At 35.6% G+C, this 8,039-nt stretch overlaps 1 pseudogene; it reads left to right on the forward strand.

The window, feature by feature from the left end:
* The first annotated feature begins 396 nt into the window (after positions 1-396).
* LOC102837752 lies at positions 397-854 on the forward strand (annotated as a pseudogene).
* Positions 855-8,039: the final 7,185 nt, after the last annotated feature.

An 8,039-nucleotide genomic window follows, 5' to 3' on the forward strand; every position in this document is an offset into this window, starting at 1 on the left:
TGTGATAAGAAAACAGATAAACCAAAAAACTCCAAGATTAACAATAAAAATAAAGTGAAACAAATAAGTACATATACAAGTGAAAATGAGATTAAATTCAAAGCTGAATGTCGTTCTAGTATTTGGTCCTACTCTGAAATTAAGTGTGAAATTGTGATCAATAGACAAAAGAGCAGCTTTTATGAAGATTATTGTTAGAGTTCAACATAAAAGTAATATAAAGGATTTAAGAGATTTAATAAGAGCATTAGGGGAGTTTTTCAAGAGTTGGATCAATTTGAAATAGTTTACTTGTGAAGTATGATTATGAAAAAGTTCATAAATTTATAATCTAGTCCGTAAAGCAAGACAATTATAGAGCAATACAAGACTATAGGCAATAGCCTTTTTATGAAGATGGCGCTGAGGGCGAAGAAGGAAGCCCCTGCCCCTCCCAAAGCTGAAGCCAAAGCAAAGGCTTTGAAGGCCAAGAAGGCCGTGCTGAAAGGCGTCCACAGCCACTCAAAAAAGAAATCTGCATGTCACCCACCTTCCAGTGGCCCAAGATTCTGAGGCTCCGGAGGCAGCCCAAATATCCTCGGAAGAGCGCCTCCAGGAGAAACAAGCTTGACCACTATGCCATCATCAAGTTTCCTCTGACTACTGAGTCAGCCATGAAGAAGATTGAACACACTGTGTTCATTGTGGATGTTAAGGTCAACAAGCACCAGATCAAACAGGCTGTGAAGAAGCTCTATGGCATTGACGTAGCCATGGTCAACACCTTAATCAGGCCTGAAGGAGAAAAGAAGGCGTATGTTCGACTTCCTGACTATGATGCTTTGGATGTTGCCAACAAAATTGAGATCATCTAAACTGAGTCCAGCTGGCTAATTCTAAATATAATTTTTTTCAATACATTAAAAAAAAAAAAAAAAAAAAGACTATAGGCAATGATTTCTTAATGGTAAGGTTAGAAAAAATATTATGTGTCAGTTTAAATAAGGGATTCTATGGGTTAAAAACATGTGCCAAAATTTATTTGGAATATACGAAATTCAATTTTAATATTTTAGGGTATGTAATATTTAAATGGGCACAGAGTGGGAGGTATATTTGTATATTCCACATAAGAAATTAACGAGAGCAAATTCAAATATATTTAATTTGTCATAATGCAATTTTATTTTCATAAGAAAATTTTCGCATAAAAACCTTCAACATTTTGTAATATATTACGAAGGATGACTAGGCAGTAGACTGTTTTCCATTCTGTAATTTTTCATATTGCTAAAATACTAAAGTTAACCCATTTTATAAAGATGGGGGGAAAAAAACCCTCATTTTATCACTTGCTTCACTATCATTTTTAAGGTTTTTTTGTGTTTTTTTTTTAACAAATCCCATGTTTAAGTAAATGCTAATTTATAAGGCATTTTATTGGAAAATAATTACTAATAAAATGCACAGTCATAAAAAGATTAAAATTTCCTTTAAAGATTATTGGATTTTGAAGTAAAATAAGAGTGGTAGTCTTATTCAAAGTTATTCATATCTTGAGTGTATCATAGATTCTTTCTTTTAATTAAGAAGCTCACCACTTTTTAATACTATCCCCTAACTAGATCCCTTATGTCTCTGAATTGCTTGTGTTGTAGTGAAGGGAATCACTTAATACGTGCTTATTAGACAACTGAGCAGCTAGAAAATCCCCCACTAGACCTCTCAATAAGGTTTAATCAACCAGGTATGACCCTGATGAGGCTGGCAATTAGATTAACTGTATTTTTTTTCCCATGGAGATGCTGAATTTTAAAACATTAAAATACTATTTAAATATAGTGATGAAAAAAATCCGATATGTGATTGGTTCAAAATCCAGTCCTCCCATCTTTATAGTTCATTGCAATATTTTATTGAATTAACAAGTATAAATTTGCACAGAATTACTATTTGCCATTTCAACCTGGTTCAATCATGCTATTTGAATGGGAAAAATACTTGGGATCCTAATAGGTAGTAAGGGATCCTTGTAGCATAATGTTAAGCATTAGACTGTTAATGGGAAAAAAGTCAATGGTTTGAACCTATCAGCCATGCCCTATAAAAAAAAGATCTGTTGACTTGCTGCTATAAAAATTACATCCTAGAAAACCCTATGGGACAGTTCTATTATGTAAAAAAGTCCAAATCAATGTGGCAACACTCATCAAATAGATAGTTCTTGTTGTTAAGTGCTGTCAAGTCATTTCTGACTCATAGAGACATTGTTTGAGATTTCTGAGACTGTAAATCTTTGTAGGAACAGAAAGCCTTATCTTTTGATTGAGGAGCAATTGGTGGGCTTGAACCACTAACCTTGTAATTTTCAGTCCAGTATTTATCCTACAGAGCCACCATGTTCCCTCAATGAATAGAAAATAGCCCACAATTGGCTATACTCAGTTTTTAACCTTATCTATGTCTGAACTGAATTAGGACTTCACTTTCCAAAAAAATGTATGTGTTTGTCTGTATATATTTGTATACATATACATGTTTTCATTGTTAGGTGTAATTGAGTCAGTTCCAACTCGTATAGACCCTATACACAATAGAACAAAACAGTGCCCAATCCTGCACCACCCTCACAATTGTTTGAGCCTATTGCCACCACTGTGTCAATCCATTTCGTTGGGGGACTTCCTACACGTCACTGACCTTACACTTTAGCAAGCATGATGCCCTTATCCAGTACTGGTCCCTCCTGGTAATATTCCAAAGTACAAGAGACAAATTATGAAATATAAATTATGAAAGACTAAAAAATAGCAAATATATAAATGTACCTATATATCTATAACAAATAATATACACACGGTGAAAATTAAAAAATATATAAAAGACTATACTATTAAAAGGTAGTCTTTTTCTTTCTTTATCAGTATTTTAAGTTGCAAACAGCAGACACTATTCTAGCTGGTAACTAATAGGCTCACCAACATGAATGTAGAATCTGAATTAGAATAAAACAATGTGGGCAAGCAAATTTTCAAGCTTGAAACATAAAATGGAAAATTACCAAAATATAGAGAGATTTTCAAAAAAACTGAGCAGTCAAAAATATCTGATAATCATTACATCCTCCCAGACTTATTCTTCAACTGCATTTTTCTCAAATGCAATCATTATATTCCATTATATAATGTTGTTGTTTTGTTAGGTGCCATAGAGTTGGTTCCAATTCATAGTGACCATATGTACAACAGAAATTAACACTGTCTGATCTTGCACCATGCTCAAAAACATTCCTATGTTTGAGCTTATTGTTGCAGCCACAGTGCCAATTCATCTTATTGAGGGTCTTGCTCTTTATAGCTGATCCTCTACTTTCCAACCATGATGTCCTTCTGCAGGGACTAGTCCCTCTTTGTAACACATTCAATGTAGGTGAGACAAAATTTCACTCTCCTTGTAATCTGGCTTTACTTCTTCTAAGACAGATTTCTTCACTCTTCTGGCAGTCCATGATATATGCAATTAGATCTACACATATACAAGCAGACAATACTGAAATAATACATATTTTATTTTGAATATTGTGCTTTAAAATTTTTGAGGTATGATACATATTTATATAAGTGTATAAAACATAAGTGTGTATAAAGCCTAAATGTGCAACCCAAAGAATTATCCAAGTTAACATCAGTATAATTACATCACATCCCAGGTCAAGAAGTAAAACATTGCCAAAACCCAAGACTACCATCTCTTTTGTCCACTGCCATTATAGTAAATTTCTCTTCCCTCTCTCTTTTTGATGTCTAATATGATCGATTAATTGGAATCATACAGTACATGATTTTTTTTCTTAAATGTTTTATTGTGAATTATGTGATAGTTTACATGAGAGAACATTAGTTTTACATTCATTCTATCGTATATCATCTCATTGCCATGGTTACAATCCCCTCCTTGCATCATCAACCAACCAAAGGGTATACCCTGCAATCCTTCCCCTGTACCCCCCAGGTCTTCAGCACACAGTCACTCTCCCTTTCTGGATCTAAAGTCTCCAGCAGCTCATTGCTCCACGTCATCATCTCTGCCTCCATTTCAGGCATCACTGCTTCTCTGGGTAGGGTCCTGCTCTCTGCTCTTCTCCCTTGACCTACACCTATGGAAGCAGTAGCTCAAAAGAGGGAACAAGTCCTCACAGCAAGAATCATTCCCACCCTCTCCACACACAGAGTAGACAGGGATGGGCAACTTGGACATTGGCAACCCAAAATGGGGGTCGGGGGCTACAAAGGCAAGAAGTGACTGGCTTACAAACTTTCAAGAGGGAACCTAGATCCTGAGGGCCTGGAGGAAGGTAGAATCTCCAGTGAGTAGTATTCAATCTTTCTAGGCGGGCTGATGCAATGAAATGCAGATGGGTCTCTTGTGATAAAATAGTGAATAATTGTTATCAGGACTGATTGTGAGGGTCGGAAATGTAAAGGTAGACGTTTCATAGCAAGGAGAGGAGTGATTAACTTTTCAGTACATGACTTTTGTGTCTGATGGGTTTTGCATATATTATATTTGTGAGATTGATGTAAACTGTTGAAGTTGTGGTGGTGGTGGTGTGCCATGGAGTCAGTTCCAACTCAACAGGAGCACAACATCTCATCTTTCTCCTGAAGAACAGCTGGAAGTTTCAAACTGCTGACCTTGAGGTTAGCAGCACAATTCGTAACCACTATGCTACTGTAGGTATTGTTTATTTCAATGCATTATTACCACATTTCATTTGTATGGACATGCCATAAGTTATTTGTTCATTTCAATACTGATATTTCTTTTTATATCCTACCCCAGTTTGGGGCTGTTGTAAACAAATCTACTGTATTTTGAAAATATCTTTTGACACACATATATGTGAAATGTTGTTAGGTATTTCAGTGCAGTTAATTACTTTGTATTATCTTATGGCCATATCAATCCATTTTGTGTCTGTTGTGAACCATAGCCTTGATGCCTATGGTGGTGGTCATGTGGTGTAGAGTAAGTCCTGACTCATAGCTACCCTGTATAGGGTTTCTGAGGCTATAAATATTTATGGGAGCAGAAAGTCTCATCTTTCTATAATGGAGCAACCAGTAGATTCAAACTGCTGACCTTCTGGTTTCAGCCAACTCATAACCCACTATACTACCAGGACTCCTGTGGTAATGGTCCCATTTTGGAGTTACTGTTTGTTAAGTTAATGAGGCAAGATTAAGGTAGACTGTATCTTGAGTTACTTTACAAGAGGGTGTGACTCAAGAGATCCCCCTTAGTTTCCTTACGGTTGTGATCTATGTATAATATATAGAAAATCATTTGCAAGTTTGCTCTCTTGCTTTGGATCCTGCATCTGATTCTTCTAATCCTGACCTTCAGTTCTTGGGACTTGCAGCCTATCTCATGACCTGATTATCCAGCTTCCATCACCTTGTGAATCAATAGAATATCCAACCTAGTGATTTGGATTACTCAGTCCATGCAGCCGGCATTGGTGAAGAGAATCTTCCAGACTGATGTTTGAACTACAGATTTGAAACTTGCCTATCTCCACAAATATGTAAGTTGTTTCCTTGGCAGTTTTGTAATTTGTGAAACATTATAGTGAATTGAAAAACTCTGGGACCAGAGGGAAAATACTGAGGTACAGAGTGGTTGAAATCAGATATTATGAGATTGTATAGAATCTTGGAAAAGTCAGACATTTGGAATACCTTTAACTTCTACCTCATAGAGACCAGCCTCATATTGATCCTTCTAAAATAAATGATTAATTATTTTACTTTTAATTGTGAATTGAGTGAAGATTTACAGAGCAGATATCAGTTTTACAATCAACAAATTATACACTTCATTAACTTATTCCACTTCCTCCCTGTGGTTCTGATTTTCCGCCCACCCTTTTTCCCAACCATTCTGAACTTTTTCTTCAGGTAAATGTTAACCTCTTGATAATGAATGACTATTCCATGGAGAGCATACCTTAGTAGTGGTGTTGTGCCTCCTACCTATAGCTTGGCTGAAAATTGGGGCATGAGGGTGAGTTCCATTGCAGAACTGAAAGTTGTCAAGAGTCATAGTCTCAGATTCCTTAAGTCTCTTTCTGATCAGTGAGTCTGCTCATTTTTCTAATTTTGAGTTTTTTTACACATAAAATAAATTATTTTTGTAGGTATATATCTAGAAGTATAATTGTTGGGTCATAGATCTACTTTATAAAGCATTCTCAAAGTAGTTGTATCAATTTGTATTCCCATAATCACTATATGAGAATTTATGTTACTTCACATGACCTTTGACACTTTGTTTCAAGTCTTTTTTTAAATTTTCACCATGTAAGTACATGTTTGGGGTCATGGTGCGGTGATGTAGAATAATCCCTAGACTGCTAAATTCATGAAACTAGTAGTTCAAACCCACCAGCAGCTCTTCAGAAAGTTTATCCACTAAGAGTTGGAAACAACTCAATGGCACTTAAAAACAGTCCATGTTTAGTGTTGTCTCGCTGAAGCTTCATTTTGAATTTCCCAGATTACTAATGCAAGTAAGAATTTCTCATATGTCTAATAGTCATTTTTGTCCTTTCTCTTGAATACCTAATTATCAATTAAGTACCATTCCATTTCTTATTGATTTGAAGAAGTTATTTATGCATTCTGCATGCAAGTCATTTTTTTGGTTTTATGTTACAAATGTGTACTCTCATTGTTGTGGATTAAATTGTGACCTGCAAAAAGATATGTTGAAGTGTGCATCACTGATACATTTGCATGTGATATTTCGAAATAGGGCCTTTCTAGATGCTACCAAGTTAAGATGAGGTCATACTGAATCAGAATAGTCTTTAAATTAATTTCTCGGTGTCCTTAGAATGCAGAAAAAATTTTAAATATAGAAGACAGAGGGATAAAGCCTTCATGTGGTGATGGAGCCAAAGATTGGAGTGAAGCAGTTGCAAACCAAGGATAACCAACAATCACCAGAGCCCAGTAAGATGTCAGGGAAAATTATTCCCTAATGCCTTCAATGGAAACGTGGTTATAACCACACCTTGATTTTGGATTTCTAGCCTCCTCATAGCTGAGATAATAAATTTCTACTGCCTTAAACCAATCAGTTTGTGGAATTTGTTATATCAGTCCTAGAAAACTAGTCCATTCATAATGTGGTTTTATTTGTAATCTCATAATGGGTTATTTTGATACACAAAATTTAAATATGTCAATCTTTTATTTTATTGCTTAACTACACTCACACACACATTCACATTTGTACAGACTTAAAATTTATTTTCATAATATTCAATAGTTTTAGATTTATCCTGATGGATTTGATATCTTGTGTAACATTTTGTTATTGGCATTTTCTTGTTTTTAAGTTTTTATTATGAATTGAGAGAAAGTTTACAGGACAGAGCTTCAGTTCTACATTCAACAAATCATACACTGTATTTCATTGCAATAATTACAATCGCCTCCTTGTACCATCAGTTAACAGTATGTCTCTCCATTCACTTTAGCTCTTTGTTTTTTGTTTTTGTTTTTTAACACTCAGGCATATATCATAATTTGCACCACAAAAGGAAACATTCTGCAAGTCTGCCTCCTGGCCACCAGCTCTCAGTGCCTGTATTTTCATGAATCTAGAGTCTTCAGCTGCTCCCTTTCTCCATGTCCCCATCTCTGCCTCCATTACTGGTGTTGCTGCTTCTCTGGATAGGGTCCCACATTCCGCTTGTGCTCTTCTCTCTTGATAGTCCTAGGGTTTCCTGTTTCTGGACTGTAAGATTAACTACTCCGCTGTTTTTGTTACAAAAATTCTATCTTTACAATAATGACAGTCTCGATTAATCATGATAACAATTACTCACTATTGAATCATAAGACTCTTATCGCCATCTCTTTTTACCAGACACATCTAGACAAGATGAAAACTGTTCAGTGAGGACTCATATCTTCCCCCCACACACACACACTTAAATTAAACTCCCTTTTGAAACCTTGGAAGCCAGTTACTTAAAGCCTTTATCACCC

Source organism: Chrysochloris asiatica, unplaced genomic scaffold, assembly GCF_000296735.1.
Source record: "Chrysochloris asiatica unplaced genomic scaffold, ChrAsi1.0 scaffold00011, whole genome shotgun sequence".
Classification (NCBI taxonomy): domain Eukaryota; kingdom Metazoa; phylum Chordata; class Mammalia; order Afrosoricida; family Chrysochloridae; genus Chrysochloris; species Chrysochloris asiatica.